The following is a 17,176-nucleotide window of genomic DNA, read 5'->3' as shown; positions in this document are numbered from 1 at the left end:
CCTGCCAGAGAAGCCTCTACAGATCTCACACTCCTCTGGGATGTGGGAAGAGGGAAGGCAGAGGATACACACCTCATGGGGATCTGACTTGGCCTTCTTCCTGGAGCACTCCGGGCATTTGTCAAATAATGCAGGCATTATGGACAACAAAAGGGTGCAGAAAACCAAGAAGAAAGTCACCAAAGTACTTTAAAAGTACACAAAATCGAATTTAGTGAAAAAACACCAACAAAACCCTTGAAAAGGGAGAGCTCAATGCTCCAGGGTCCTGCTTGCAGGAGCCGGAAAAAAGAACTGAAAGTAAGTTGGACCTGCTATGCATTCTGGGATACTGGGAGAAGGTTCTGGAAGATTCTCTTAAAGGCACAGTATCCTGTTTTGAGCCACATAATGGCAGCCTATGGGGCTTGTCTGTCCAGGTTCTTCTCTCTATCATTCCTGAGGGAGTTTGCTGTTAAAGCAATGGAAATCTGTACAGGCTTTTGCTGTTTTGTGGATTTTATGGTGGAATTTCTAGTTGAAGTACTGGACAGTGTAGCCTTTTAGGCTGCATTATCTGTCTTTAAATTCTCTCTTCAGTGTCTATGCATTTCTGCATTTTTTGACACTGTAAGAGATTATTTTTGATTGCTCCGGGGTCCACGCACATGGGCGGGACTATTCACTAGATTATGACTATACACAGAGATCCCCTACTACAGAACCTAGCCTCAATAACATGATCAAAAGATTGTCGTCAACCAAAGGACGAAACACAGTAGGGACAGAAATGACAGCCCATCCAACCACCAGACCCCTATGCCCTGAAGAGAGTGGGAATTAAGGGGAGGCTAGGGCACTAAAGCCCATCCAGAGTAACACTAAAGAACAAATTACTTACCTTCGGTAACGCTTTTTCTGGTGGATACAGTATCTGCCTGTGGATTCCTCACCTTGTGAATATCCCCTGCATCAGCAACATTCAGAAATTCTTTCGTAGCTCTTCACGCCGACGTGGACGACGTCACAGAAGCACGGCATCGCGTGCGGCTCCGCTGACGTCACTGAATCCATAAAAGGACCCAGTCGGTTTGATGACATCAGCTCTGCCCTTTTTTCCGTGCCCTCGAGGCACACGGACGGACCAACAACAGTATATATACACACAGTGTACACAGTACAAAATAATCAAGGTAACACACACAGTGTGAAGACAATGCAGTAGAGCAAAAAGAATGAAGACATTGCCTTAAAAACAACATGCAAAAAAGCAATAGCAACTATTATAAGTATACAAGGGTGGACAACGGGGAGGCGGGTGGGTCAGTGAGGAATCCACAGGCAGATACTGTATCCACCAGAAAAAGCATTACCGAAGGTAAGTAACTTGTTCTTCTGATGGATACATCTACCAGTGGATTCCTCACCTTGTGAATAGATTCCCACAGCAGTCGCACTCTCGGAGGAGGGTGTCCACCCTTCTATACCAAGAAGTCCTGAAGGACGGAACGAGCAAAGTATCCGTCCCTTCTCACCTCTGCATCTAAACAATAATGTTTTGCGAAAGTGTGGAGGGAGGCCCAAGTTGCCGCCCTGCAAATGTCCTCCACAGGAACACATCTAGACAAGGCAGATGTAGATGACTTTGCCCTTGTAGAATGAGCTCTCAAACCTTCTGGAGGTTCCTTACCGGCCAGAGAGGAGCATATCTTGATACACAAGACAATCCATCTGGACAGCGTGTGCTTGTGCACCGCTCTGCCTTTCCTGCAGCCAACAAAACCCACGAAGAGTTGATCATCAATTCGGAACTCCCTGGTTCTGTCAAGGTAGAAGCTCACCGCCCTCTTAGGGTCCAAACGGTGAAGTATCTCCTCCTTGGAAGGTTGAGGGGGAGGATAGAAGGTAGGGAGGGTAATGGACTGCCCCATATGGAAGGGAGTTACCACCTTAGGCAGAAAAGCAGCCCTGCTCCGGAGTACCATTCTCTCAGCATGGATAGTTAAGAACGGGGGTTTTGAACTTAGAGCTTGAAGCTCACTTACCCTCCTTGCCGAGGTAATCGCAATCAGAAAGACCGTTTTAAAAGATAACAACCTCAAGGGACACCTATGCAAGGGCTCGAAAGGTGAACCCATTAAGAAAGTAAGGACAAGATTCAAGTCCCATTGAGGCACAATTAAAGGAGTGGGAGGAAATGTATTCGTAAGATCCTTAAAACAACAGGTGACTTAAATAAAGAAGGCTGGTCCGGCAGGCAAAGGAATGCCGACAAAGCCGAAAGCTAACCTTTCACTGTCGCTACAGCAAATCCCTGTTGAGCCAAAGAGAGTGCAAACTGAAGAATGTCGGACAAGCGAGCCTTCAAGGGGTCAATGGACTTCTCTCCACACCATAAGACAAACTTGGACCACCTATAAGAATAGATAGACTTGGTGGAGTGCCGCCTGGCTGATAAAATAACATCCACCACGTCAGGTGAGAATTCAGGTTGCCCCATTCAATCTCCAGGCATGAAGGTGTAAGCTCTGAAGGTGAGGTGTAGAACCTGCCCCTGCAACTACGAGAGGAGGACTGCCCTGAGAGGGAGACGGAGCAGACGGCACGAGGAGAGGTGGAGAAGATCTGTGTACCACACCTTTCTTGGCCAATCTGGGACGATCAATATGACTTGGGCCCGATCTTGGCGGATCTTCCTCAGAACCCGAGGAATCAAGGATATGGGAGGAAATGCGTAAAGGAGTTGTGAGCCCCAACTCAACTGAAACGCGTCCCCAGACCTCCCTGCATCGGATACTGGAGACTGCAGAATGACGGGCAGTGAGCATTCTTGTGAGTGGAGAACAGGTCCACCTGAGGAGTTCCCCACGTCCGAAAGACGTGACAAACTACTTCCGGATTAATCCTTCACTCGTGGTCGGCTGAGAACTGCCGACAGACTGTCTGCACACACGTACAGAACGCCGGCCAGATGATTTGCCATCAGACAAATCTGATGGTCCTGAACCAGGACCAGAGGCGCAGAGCCTCTCTGCAGAGACAATGCGACCCTACTCCTCCCTGCTTGTTGACATACCACATCGCGGTAGTGTTGTCCGTTAGGACTTGAACCGACTGACCGCGAAGGGAAGGGAGAAAGGCCTTGAGCGCCAAACGTATCGCCCGTAATTCTAGAAGGTTGAAGCAACCCTTCCTCTGGAGACCAAAGACCCTTGATCTCTAGATCCCCCAGATGAGCACCCCACCCTAGGGTGCATGCATCTGTTATCACTGTGGCCACCGATGGAGGCAGATGAAAGGGCTTTCCTTGAGAAAGATTGCCCTCCACACTCCACCAAGATAGATACGCTGCAGCTTCTCTGGAGATCCTCACTGACTCCCTGAAATCTCCGTTGTGCTGATACCACTGCCTGCGAAGACACCACTGGAGTGCCCTCATGTGCCAGCGTGCATGGTTGACCAACAGAATACAGGAAGTTATCAGACCGAGCAGGCAAAGGACCTTCAGGACTGGAACAGCCGCTCCATTGTAAAATAAAGGAATAACTTCCTGTATGTCGAGAATCCTATGTGGAGGAGGGAATGCCCGACACACAGTGGTATCAAGTACCGCATCTATGAACAGGTTGCGCTGAGAGGGCACCAGGTGAGATTTGGGAAAGTTTATCGAGAAACCCAACCTGTACAACAACTGAGTTGTAACCTGCAGATGATGGAACACCTTCTCTGGCGACTCAGCTTTGATCAGCCATTCGTCCAAATAAGGGAATACTGGTATTCCCCGACCTTCTGAGATGGGCTGCCACCACTGCCATCACCTTGGTGAAGACTCGAGGTACAGTAGTAAGACCAAACGGAAGAACCGCAAACTGGTAATGTTGCGATCCTACTGTAAAACGGATACTTCCTGTGCGACTTCAGGATTGGAATGTGGAAATACGCAACCTGCAAGTAGATCGACACCATCCAGTCCTCTTGATGCAGCGCTTGAAGAACCTGCACAAGGGTGAGAATCTTGAACTTCTCTTGCTTCAAAAAGAGATTCAAGATCCTGAGGTCCAGGATTGGACGAAGCCTGCCATCCTTCTTGGGTATCAAGAAATACCGGGAGTAGCATCCCTGACCCCTTTCCTGCTCCGGAACCACCTCTATCGCACCTTTTCTCAGTAATGCCAGGACTTCCTCCTGCAGGAGAAGTCAGTGGTCCTCGGTGCAAAATCCTTGGTAATTTAGGGGAAATTCCCGAAAGGGAAGAGCATACCCATTCTCTACAAGATTGAGAGCCCAAAGGTCTGATGTGACGGATTCCAAATCTTGTAGATAATGAGTAAGCTGACCCCCCACAGGACCAACATGATCCAGAATGGTGGATCTAGGGCTGCTTTGCTGTGGCAGGAAGGGGTGGGAAGAGGAGGAGGAAGAGACTTGACGACCTCGAGCACGGCCCCTGTTTCTGTCCCTGTAGGCTTTGTACAGGGAATTCTGCTGCTGCTGTGGCTGTTTGTATGAGCGAAAGGAAGACCTTCCAAATCCTCTGAACCTCTTATTCAAAGAACCTCTGGTTTGCAGACCTAGAGACCTAGCCGTCGCCTTACTGTCCTTGAATCTTTCCAAGGCCGTGTCTGCCTTCTTGCCAAACAGACCCGAACCATCAAAAGGAAGATCAAAGTCGCCTGCACATCAGTAGAAAACTCAGAAGTCTTCAGCCAAGCAGTTCTCCTGGTGGCAACGGATGATCCTTGCCACGGAGTCAGCCGTATCCAAACCGCTCTGAATGACCTGGCGAGCGGCAGCCTGCGTATCCGCTAGAACCTCACTGAAGTTCTGCCTGTCCTCTTCAGGTATCTTTGGTACCAACTGCTTCACGGAGTCCATAAGTGCGTGAATATAAGGCCCAGAAGGCATGTCTCATTCGTAGATTTTAAGGCCATGCTGGCTGATGAGAAAACCTTTTTTGCCGATTGGTCCAATCTCTTTGACTCCATATCACTTGGTACCTGAGGGAAGGCTCCGGTAGACTTCTTGGAGCAGGCTGCCTGAACTACCAGACTCTCAGGAGACAGATGAGACGACAAAAAGTCTGGATCTCCAGGAGCAACCCTATACCTTCTTGCTACAGCCTTCGATACCGGAGGAGACGAAAAGGGCTTACGCCACATCTCCATTACTGGCTCTGTAATAGCTTCCTTAAATGGCAACATTGGGTCCACAACTGAAGAGGGAGAATGAAGCACCTCCGTTAATATATTAGATTTAAACGCTGCAGTAGGCAAACTCAAATCCAAGAGCTCAGCTGCCTTTTTAATGACTGTGTGATACGGTGCGACATCCTTTGATGGGACATCAGCAGTCAAAGAAAGCTCACACTCCGGAGATAACTCCAGGCCACTTGCCTCTAAGCTCTTCAAACAAGTCCTCAAGACTCCAGCAGTTCTCCCTCCTCCATCTACTCTGCTCGATACCTTTGCTCCTCCAGTAGCCTTTGAGCCTCCCGCCTAGACCTCATCCTCGGAATGGGCGTCGATGGAGCCACAACAGACTCCAACGGAGCCGGCGTCGTGCTCAGATCCGGAGGTACAGCCTGGAAAGTACGAGGTTGAGTCAGAATCGGAGCCGGTGAAGATGGTATCGGCGTCGAAGACCTCGGAGCCGGGAAATGCCAGGACGGCGTCGCCAGCTGAAAAGGCATGAACGGTGCCTGTGCATAAGTCTGCAGAACACCCAGAGTATAGGCCATTGGACCCATGGGACAAGATGGTGCTCCAGAGGGGTTCATGGCTCTCGTAAAGACCCCGTACACCGCATTTAAATAATGTGTCGGGTCTTGATCCGGGCCCGGAAAGGGTGGGTATCGTCCCAGACACTGACCCTGTTGTGGCACAATCGGAGTCGGGCCAACCGGACCCGAGGGAAGATCCATCAGAGTCGAAGTCCCTTCAGGCAGTGGAGCCTCTTCCTCCTCCCGAGATGGAGAGTGTGTCGGCGCCGGGGAAGGATTTGAAGCCGGAGCCGGGGAATGCTCTGGAGAAGCCGCAGGCGAAGGCTCACCTTGAGACTCCTGATTCAATGCAACAGGCGAAGGAGAGACACAGTCCTTCCGATGTCGATGTTATGGCGACTTCAACTTCGGATCCAACTCTCTTCCAGAGTGACGCCGCGACCCATGCTTCATCTTCTTGTGCTTCTTCTTAGATCGAGAAGCATGTCCCGAAGACGACCTCGAAGCAGACCTCGACTTCGAGCGGGACCTCGAATGCCTCCTACCTCTCTTCTCCTTAAACTTTACAACAAGCAGCTTCGCCTCTCTCTCTCGCGCAGCACCTTCGGGTTCATCTTATTACAGCTGGAGCATCCTTGGACGTCGTGGTCAGATGACAAGCACCAAACGCAGTCCTCATGCGGATCCGTTATCGACATTAACTTTCAGCATGCTCAACGGGGCTTGAACCCACGTTTCCTCGATGACATATTGAAAGGAAACAAGATTTAACACAAAACAAATATCAGTAACAAAGTAACTAAACGATTTACTGAGGATCCCAAGAAAAACCGCTAGCGTCAACGACCCTGAAAAAAGGGAACTGATGTCATCACGCCGACGGGGTCCTTTTATGGATTCAGTGAAGTCAGTGAAGTCAGCGGAGCCGCGCGCGATGCCCTGCTTCTGTGACGTCATCCACGTCGGCGTGAGGAGCTACGAAAGAATTTCCGAATGTTGCTGACGCAGGGGATATTCACAAGGTGAGGAATCCACTGGCAGATGTATCCATCAGAAACCCCCATATGTAGAGGGGATGAGAGAAGGAAAACACAAAGTCAGAATGCTTGTGCCTGATTGAAAAAATGGCGAACTTTGAAAGAAGACAAAAAGGCATGAAGGATTCACTTGATCCAAGGTGTCGACAAGAGGCCAGAACTAGCCCCAGCTAAATAACTCACAGTGTAAAACACTGTTGAACCTGCTCCTGTAAAGAAAGGAAGGCAGCAGGATACTGACCCCTGCCCAGCACGGGCTGACGTGGAACAAAAACACACCTCGTAAAGAAACTGGCGTGAAAAGGGAGTTCAGCACCTCGAAGTCAGATCCGGTCGCTCCACCCGCTCCTGGCCGTCTTCGCACCTCATCCTCACTCTGTGCCCTGCCAGCCTGTGCCCCGTCCTCGCTTTGCACTGTAACTACTGCCCTGTTGGTATCGCACTGTAACTGCTGCCTTGTTGGTATCGTATTTGCTGCCTTTTTTCAGTTTCTGTGCCAGCCTAGCTCTGCATTGCTTCTGCTGCTGAGATAGTATTTGCTGCCTTTATTAAACATTTGTGCCAGCCTGTGCCCCGATCTCGCCCTGCATTGCCTTTTGCTGTTGTTTTGGTGCCATTTGGTGTCCCAGCCCTTCTCTCCTCCCCGCCGCTGCTCCCCCGCGACCCCACCCCCGCTCCCTACAGCATCCACAAGAGATCCCTTCCCCAAGCGCCACCCCGCTCCCGCCTCCCAGCTGCTCCTCCCTCGCTCCGCCCCCCCATTCTCCACTTATGACAGATGTACTTGCGCGCAGCGAACGTGCCCTATGCGCGCCAAAGGTAAGCCCGTCTACGCCCGTCCGCGCCTGGACCGCGCCCAGCGCCAATCACCCTGGACCACGCAAAACCCACTCAACCCGCCTAACGTACAACGCCGCAACCCTCTTTGCACTCCGTCTCCCCGACGGCCACCAAGCCATCCCAGGACGCACCCATGGACCCTTCACCTGCCAATCCTGCAAGTTCGGCTGCATCAGGATCCACACTACACCCACAAACACCAAACAAAGCTCCGACATTAACCACCTGAAGTGCATCCTGCTCAACACCCGCTCGGTCCACAGACACGCCATTGAACTATGGAACCTACTAGACAACACTACGCCGGACATCGCCTTTCTTACAGAAACCTGGATGAACGCCTCATCAGCTCCAGACATCGCCATAGCCATCCCGGACGGCTACAAGATCATCCGAAAGGACCGCATCAACCAGACCGGAGGAGGCATCGCCATCGTCCACAAGAACACCATCCGCATCACGACCAACTCCGACGACACCCTCACAGCCACCGAACACCTCCACTTCCAGATTCACACCGACCCCAAGACCACACTTAGAGGGACCCTCATCTACAGACCACCAGGACCCCGCACACAATTCAGCAAAGACATCACTGACTTAATCAGCCCACACGCCCTCCCCTCCGAAGACTACATTTTACTAGGGAACCTCAACTTCCACCTGGAAAAGAACAACGACAGCAACACCACCACCCTTCTGGACAACCTCGCCAATCTCGGACTCAAACAACTGGTAAACACCCCCACCCACTACGCCGGACACACGCTCGACCCAATCTTCTCCTCCAGCAAGCACGTCTCCTTCAATCACGTCACACGACTCCACTGGACGGACCACAGCTGCGTTCACTTCAGCTTCAGAAAGACCACAACCCACCACCACCCACAACAAGTCCCCCGCAGAAACTGGAACAAACTTACCACCGACCAGCTCACCACATCGCTAAGCCAAAACCCTCCCGCCAAATCATCGGACCCAAATCAAGCAGCCAGCAATCTCGCACAATGGATCACCCACTGCGCTGACAAATTAGCACCCTCGAAAAAGCAACACAACAAGCCAGGTAGCAAAAAAGCCTCCTGGTTCAATGATGACCTCAAGAACTCCAAAAAGAACTGCAGCACCCTCGAGAAAGCCTGGCGAAAAAACCCGACCACAGACAACATGACCGCCCTCAAGGATGCCACCCGAAAACACCACCAGCTAATCCGATCCACCAAGAAATCAGCATTCAAGGGTCGACTCGACAACAACGCCCACAACAGCAAGGAACTCTTCAGCATCGTCAAAGAGCTTACCAATCCCAGCGCCGACACCAACGACATCACTCCCTCTCAAGGCCTCTACGACTCTCTTGCCTCGTTCTTCCACAGAAAAATCGCTGACATACATAACAGCTTCGGCGACCAGTCCACTCCCCTTACCACCGAACTGAAGCACCCCACCACCACCCTTTGCGCCTGGAACTCTATCAGCACCGAAGACACCATCCGCTTGATGAACTCCATTCACTCCGGATCACCAACCGACCCATGCCCCCACCACATCTTCAACAAGGCCGACTCCATCATCGCACCCCCAACTCCGGAATATCATCAACTGCTCCCTCAACACCGCTACCTTCCCGGAAAGCTGGAAACATGCCGAACTCAGTGCCCTCCTGAAGATACCTACAGCAGACCCAACTGAACTTAAGAACTACCGCCCCATCTCGCTCCTCCCTTTCCCTGCCAAAGTCATAGAGAAGGCCGTCAACAGTCAGCTCGCCGCCTTCCTCGAGTCCAACGACTCCCTCAACCCCTCACAGTCCGGCTTCCGAGCCAAACACAGCACCGAGACCGCCCTCATCGCAGCCACAGACGACATCCGAACACTTCTCGACAACGGGGAAACAGCTGCCCTTATCCTCCTGGACCTCTCCGCAGCGTTTGACACGGTCTGTCATAACACCCTTGTACAACGCCTCAGCAACGTCGGGTTACAAGGAAAAGCATTGGATTGGATCATATCGTTCCTCCCCGGAAGAACCCAGAGAGTCCGCCTCCCCCCTTTCAGATCAGAGGCCACCGAAGTCATCTGCGGCGTACCACAAGGATCATCGCTCAGCCCCACCCTCTTCAACGTTTACATGAGCCCCCTTGCATCCATCGCACGCCAACACAACCTCAACATCATCTCCTACGCTGACGACACACAACTGATCCTCTCCCTCACCAAAGACCCAAACACCGCCAAAACCAACCTACACGAAGGGATGAAAGACGTAGCCGAATGGATGAAGAACAGCCGTTTAAAACTGAACTCAGACAAGACGGAAGTCCTCATCCTAGGATCATCCCCCTCTGCATGGGACGACTCATGGTGGCCACCGGCTCTAGGCAGCGCGCCCAAACCAACGAACCATGCTCGCAACCTGGGATTCATTCTAGACTTCTCCGTCTCAATGACCAGACAAGTCAACGCCATCTCATCATCATGCTTTAACATCTTACGTATGCTCAAAAAGATCTTCCGATGGATCCCTACCGAAACAAGAAAGACGGTCACCCAAGCACTTGTCACAAGCCGACTGAACTACGGAAACACCCTCTACGCCGGAACCACAGCCAAATTACAGAAAAAACTCCAATGCATTCAGAACCCCTCCGCCAGACTCATCCTAGACTTACCCCGCCACAATCACATATCCGATCACCTGAGAGACCTTCACTGTCTCCGCGTAAACAAGAGAATAACGTTCCGTCTCCTCACCCACGCGCACAAAGCCCTCTACAAGTTAGGACCCAAATACCTCAACACGCGCCTAACCTTTTACACCCCCACCTGCCAACTACGATCGTCCAATCAAGCCCTCGCCGCGATTCCACGCATCCGAAGAACCACCATGGGAGAAAGATCTTTCTCCTACTTAGCGGCCAAAACCTGGAACTCTCTCCCCACCCACCTCCGCCTTACACAGAACCACCTCTCCTTCAGAAAACAACTAAAAACTTGGCTATTTGATAAGTAACGAACCCCCCCCCTCAAGCGCCTTGAGACCCTCCGGGTGAGTAGTGCACTATACAAATCTTGACTTGACTTGACTTGAAGGAAGTAGAACTGAACCTATGACGGGAAGGAACTGCAGGATGCGGCGGAAGACAAAGCCAACCCAAAGGACTGGTTAAGTGGTAAGGTGGAGAGAACGCATAGTGCCCCCACATGTACCACAGAGGAAGGATACTGCGGAGACCTTTGCCAGTCAGACATGTGGAGAGCATTGAAAGGATGCCCATACACAGCTGGAAAGACGCTTATACGTGGCCAGAAGGAACACCAAGAGGCAAGCCAGCAGGAACAGCTGAGATGCGCCCAATAGCAAGAAGGCAACGGGCTACAAACACCAGAAAAGATCTGGTGATGTAAGATGCCAGGGACAATATTAAGGCAGAAAAGCCCGCACAAGCCATTAGGAAGAACATGGTGCAGAAACAGCCTCAAGAAGTTGCTGAAACCCGGCCAAACCCAGGCACTAGGGTATGCTCAAATATACCCGCAGTTAAACAGAAAGTGGAACCAGTCCAGGCTAGAAGCAGCGTCAGCCTTTGATCCGGAAGACAGAACAGGCCCTTCGCAGGATGATTAGAAAAAAAGACTAGCCTAATACGGGTCCTAGACGCCAGGAAGAGCGGAGTTCAAGGAGGACCGGCTCCACGTGTCCGTCACAATAACAATGCCGGTGGAACATAGAAATCCCTGTGCAAAAGCAGCAGGGATGTGGAGAAAACTGCTGGGGAATAAGCCAAAAGGCCATAACAACCTACAAAAGAGAGGTCCACGGCAACTCCCTACTGGGATGAACAACCCCGAAGAGGCTGGCACCAAAAGATGGACCATATGATAAAGCAGGATGCCAGGCCATGCGAGGTAGATACCACACAGAACAGACCTAGACCAGGAGTCTAAGCACTACAGACAATAGAGAGATGCAACTCTGCGGAACGCAGTACAAGGAGGTGCATGAGTCCCAGAGGGCTACACACAATGAAAACTCCACAGGAGCATGCAAAAGCAAAGGCTGACACCTGCCACCGGCCAAAACCTCACATAGGGCAAGGGTCAACCCCTGGCAAGAAGGGGGTCCTCTTGGCAAAACAGACAGTCAGAGGACTGAAAACAAAAACAACGCAGCCATACAGCTATACAGACAATACAGAGACACCAACCTGCCACTGATAAAACTGGTCCGTAAAGGAAGACCGCAACTAAGAAGAAAAGTCAGTCAGTCAGTCAGTGGCACGGCAGAATTATGGTAGCCCTGACAGAAACCTTGAGATCAGATAGTCAGTGTGGGACCCAAAAAGGTCTATTCCGTTAAATGGCATGACTTACAGGCCCTGCCGAATATGATCAGGGAAGCGAATGTCACGCATCCAGGCATGGCGACGCAAAGCCACCGACCGTGCAAGAACACAGCCACAGAGTCTGTGGTATCCAGGGAGGAGCGTATTGAAAAATGAGCCATTTCCTTGCCGTGAAGGACAAGACTGAGTAACTCTGGGCACAATTCCTCTGGAAGGGAGGGAAGAAGTTTAGCCAAGGAGTGCCAAAGTGCGGTGGACGCACGTGCAAACACGCATTTAGTGTTTAAGCGTGGATGGCCGCGCCAGAAGCAGCAAAAAGCTGTCTTCCACATGCATCCAGCCACTGGGATTCCCGGGTGGGAGGAAACAAAGGGAAAGTGGAGGAGTCTTGTAACCCAAAAGCCGCCTGAATTACCAGGCCCTGAGCAGTAGTATGGAGGGACAGACAAAGTGGATCCCCTGGGGCAGAACGTGCCACGCAGGACTTCTAATAAAGCATCCCCAAGGGTTAGCAAGGGCTTCACAGTAATGGGCTCGAGATGAAGCAGATCCATTAATGGATCGGAAATGAGGGGTAGCACAAGAGGCTGAAAGCCGAGGAGAGCAGCTGCCCTGGTGATAGTTCGGGCATAGGCGTCCCCATAATCAGTAATCACCCTAGGAGGGGACAAGAGGCCATCCGTAGGAGACGGTTGAAGGCTAATCCTCCCAGTTGCCATAAAGAGCGGGCCGGGAAACGACCCGAAGGCCATGCCACACTAGGGACCTGCACTAGTGGCCCCTGGCAAGGGGAAGCAGCAGCTTCCGAGAGGGCTGTAGTGGATACAGGTCAGAGAGTCAGAAGCAAGGAATCCGGAGGGAGGTCAACTTCAGGCATGGACGCTGGTGTCGATGAACATATGGACACCGGCGGCGATGGATCCGTCGACAGCGGCGTCGTGTCAGGGTCGACTGGATGTCGATGGCCTCCACTGGCGGTGCTACTTCGTCGTCGACCAGTGTCGGATCAAGCGTTGCCCCAGACATAGGATCAGGCTTAGGGCCAGGTGAGGTTTTGGACGTCGAGGCCTGCTTTTGGTCCGATGTGGAGCCCAGGTGTGGGCCTGGCGTCGCCGCCATCGAGGCCGGCGTTACTGATGCCGCTTCCGCCATCCGTGCAGGAAGCCGCACAGGGCTATGGGTTGACTGGCGGAGTGTGCTAGAGGGACCAGAACGGTCTGGGCCACGGCCCAACGTCGTCGCCTTGGCTCCAGAGTCGGTGCACACAGCCCTGGTCGGGGAAGGATCCACCGACGAGGGCCCGGCCTGAGTACCCTCCACCTCTGTGGGCTCCGAAGGCACGCCAGGGAGAGAGGGGGACTCGAAGTAGGCCTGAAGAGCCCGGGAGTAGGCCCCCATTTGGGCGCGCGTCTCTCCAACTCCTGGAAAAAGGAGGGTATGGAGGCGGTGACCTCCGGGCGCCCTTAACTGACCCCTTACGAGAGGAGTGAGCACCAGCGGCATGCCTATGGGAGGTGAGCCAAGAATGCCCAAAACTTAGGCCAGGAACTGCTGGTTTCCAGGATCCGGGTCGTGACGCGGAAAAGAAGAAAAATGATATCGGCGCGCCGGGGCGGGGCATATATGGCTCCGCTGACGTCACGTCCATGGACGACATCAGGGCGGAGCCATACGGTGCCGCCCCCCGGCGCACAGAGGTGCTGCTGCGCAAGATTTTCAGGGTCCAGTCTGACGCCAGGGGATATTCTACGTTAAGGAATCGGCGGCTAGACGTCTATCAGATTGATAGCTCACGCAGGATTCACCACTGGCTTACGCGGGGTGGGAATCATGACACAAAACTCCTTTCCCCTTGTGGCTCACTCCACGTGGTCGGATAACCTCGGTAGGTATGTTGGCGTCATGGGACAGTGAGCGGGACACACGTTCACCTGTATGTCCGTCTATGTGCCACCTGATCTTCAGACAAGTACATTCAAGGATTTGGGTGCCATACTACTTTCTCTTCTAGAGGGAGTGCTGTTAATGGGAGGAGATGACTGCAGTCGACCTTCACAGCGATGGTTGTCTCTGCGCCAAGGAGTGTCTTGACATCAACTGATGGTGTCTCCTTTTCGGTGATGCGACTCTCGACCGAGTGTGTTGAGACATTGAGTGATGAGTCGATGGTTTCTTCGACGATGACTATACCAGTATTTTTCTCTACGCCATACAGCTCGACGTTAACCGGGAATGTGTTTTTCGATGTTGTCACACAATTTACCTTTGGGACAAGAGGAGGCCTCTTTGGAGGAAGACTGGTGTTCCCCAAAGCCTCTTGATGATCCAGCTTATCCTCTCAAAGTTCATGAAGCCTGATCTTCTATCTGTCCTTAAGGGTGCACCTGGATAACTTCTGGCAGTGAGGACAGGTGTCAGAATGATGGGACTCTAGAAGGCAAATAATAGAGACTGAGGGCCATATGTATCAAGCTAATTAGCATTCGCAAAGGCCAAAATAATGCGAATTTCGGCCTTTGCGAATGCTAATTAGCTAAATGGTATGTATGAAACATTTTCGCAGCAAAATAAGGAATCGCACATTTTGCTATTCCTTATTTTGCGATTGCACTTAAGGAATCGCAAAAATTGCGATTCCTTAAATGCAATGTATCAAAGAAATATTCATGCAAAAATGCCAATAAGGATTCGCAGATTACCACCAAATTCTAGTTGGTGGTAAGTTGCGAATTCTTTTAAAAAAGCAATGTATTTAAATTCCAAAGGTGCCATATGACGCACATACATGCCCTTAGGCATGTATGTGCGCCATATGCCCACACATGTCTTTTTCAGGGGTGCAGCAGGGTGTTCTTGTGACACCCCTGCACCCTTGAAAATATTCGCAATTTGCGATTAGCAAATTGCTAATCGCAAATATCCCCTTCATTCCTATGGGCCTCCTGGACCATAGAAATGAATGGGAAAATTGCGATTAGCAATTTGCTAATCGCAATTTAGGAATGATAAGGAATCGCTACAAAGAAGTGATTTCCTACATACATACCGTTTTGCGATTTCTAAATAGCGATTCCTTAAAAATCGCTATTTAGGAATCGCTAAACGGTATGATGATACATATGGCCCTTGAGTTCGGATCAGTCTGAGCCTTCTTTTTCCCACAAGATGGACATACTTTGACAGAAAATAAAAAAGTGCCTCCCAGAAATAAGGTTATCAGTACTGAAGGTATTGGCTAGTATCGGGAGATATTACTCTTTAACCACAAAGGTGGCAGACAAAGGAACACCACTTCTCAAAGACCCCATTCAAAACAAAATGGTAAGAAAACCCCGCATTCCAGGTCCAACCCATTGGCTAGCGTCTCAGATTCTGCCCAAGCTTAGCAAGAGGTAAATTCATGACCCTTGAACTAAATGTGTGTAAATACCAGGAAGAGACCAATTTACGGAGGTATTAAGAATCCCAGGCTATGCTAATACACAAGACCAAAATAACATCGCAAAAAGAGAATGAATAAGCCTTTCACAGAAAGAGAGAACCCCAGGACGCCCTAATGGGGGAAGATGAGCCATAGATACCTTGCCAGGAATTAGAGCCTAAGTGGAGGAAAGTTGGAAGCTGTGACCTCAACTGGGAAGAAGCAGGTTACTTAAGCTCCCAGCAAGGCGCATGGGATGCTCTCCCCTTTTCCTAATGGCAACCTAAGGATGGAACCAAGGGTCCAGCAGTGACTGCACCAGACAATCTGAGACAAGACAGCTGTGCATGGAGAAGCCCAGAGTTCCATGTTGCTTGCTGTGTGAGGCTATGGTGCACCAAGACTGGCTGTGAATGACTGATGCTACCTGTGCGGGATTGAGCATGTATCGAATGATGCTCATGCAGACATTGCAAAAAGGTATGACGTACGGTGCAAGACATCACTGAGGGTGGTGCACTGGACGCAGATGCCGACAATATGCTCCCCTGCCTTGAGACTGGAGAGAAGGAACAGCAAAGCATATTTATATCCTGTGTTCTCCATGCTCAGCAAGCCAGTGTGTTCACTGCGAGGAGGAAAGGTCCCTGGGATCCACAGGCAGCTTGAAGTTGGAAAGAGGTCTGAAACAATTTTCTGAGAAAGGTCTGAATTGAACTGCTGAACAAATGTGAGATGAAAAAAGTCACAAAGAGGACATATCACAAAACCTTGGATGTGACAACTAAGGAGGACTGACCCACCAATGAAACGGCTAAAACATTGCTTAGTAACTCGCCTGAGAACAGCTTGTAGAAACAAAAGTGACCAAGTCTGAATGATCGTATAAGAGACTAAGTGAAAGGGAAGGGTCTGCAAAGGACGATTTTATTTTTAACCTATGCACAAACACGGACATGAATCATTTGCTTTTTTATAACCTTCATAGTTCTAGGTTTGGTGATGAATGGTAAATTCAGATCATAAATCAATATAAATTAGCATGTTTATTTATGATATGAATAGGATTATTGACTAGCTTGAGAGCAGAGAGGCGTGTGTAAGGAGAAAAAGAGACAACAGATTCCAATAGTGTGTTTAACATCTAAGGATTTATTGTCAAGCACAAATCAACATATTATAGTCATAGAAGCAAACTTTATTGGAACAAAAGAAACCACACAGTGGAGACTGAGTGGAGGCTTAACTTTTTTAATAGGAGGTTTTGACTTCTTCTGTAGCTGCCCATTTGGACTGCTTTGGAGGGAAATCTAGGTAAGAATTTTTAAAGCACAGACCATCTTGCCTCACACATACTTGAGCTCTACTCCTAAAAAGGGTCTTTTGAACACATCACAAATAGTGTCACGGTCCTAAATACTAGAAAAGATACTGTCACTTAATGACTCTAGAACAATACACGAAATATCAAGGATGTGACTCTGAACCGCGTCATGATAAGGTTTTAGGATGGGTATGGCACACCCCCTTTAGATTGTAAACCCATTGGTCCGATGTTATTGCCGTCCACACCTGTAGAAAGAAAGATACCAGTTCTGCAACTGGCCGAATATGCTCCTCCAAGGCGAAGTTAAAATAGCTTTCCCGGTGGTGCAGGGAGCCCAGATGGTGGGGGGTTTATAAGAAGTAGGGTTGCTGGGCTAGACGACCCACTCCCTTATCTCTGACTCTATACTGGTGAAGCAGGTGGTACAAATGCTTGGAAAGGGTGGCACTGGTTGAAGTTCAAGCTTTTGAGTGCTCTGAGGCATCCTGCCTAGAGACCTTTAACAAC

General features: G+C 50.5%; 1 protein-coding gene across 1 annotated transcript in view; it reads right to left on the bottom strand.

The window, feature by feature from the left end:
• The window catches only part of PAPOLA (poly(A) polymerase alpha), a 701,574-nt gene that overhangs the window by 98,351 nt on the left and 586,047 nt on the right, over window positions 1–17,176 (bottom strand). The gene's annotated exons all lie outside the window — the stretch shown is intronic.

The sequence above is a fragment of the Lissotriton helveticus genome, chromosome 9 (assembly GCF_964261635.1).
Source record: "Lissotriton helveticus chromosome 9, aLisHel1.1, whole genome shotgun sequence".
NCBI lineage: Eukaryota > Metazoa > Chordata > Amphibia > Caudata > Salamandridae > Lissotriton > Lissotriton helveticus.
The sequence above is the reverse complement of the archived record's forward strand: the minus strand, read 5'-3'. Positions and strand labels throughout refer to the sequence as shown.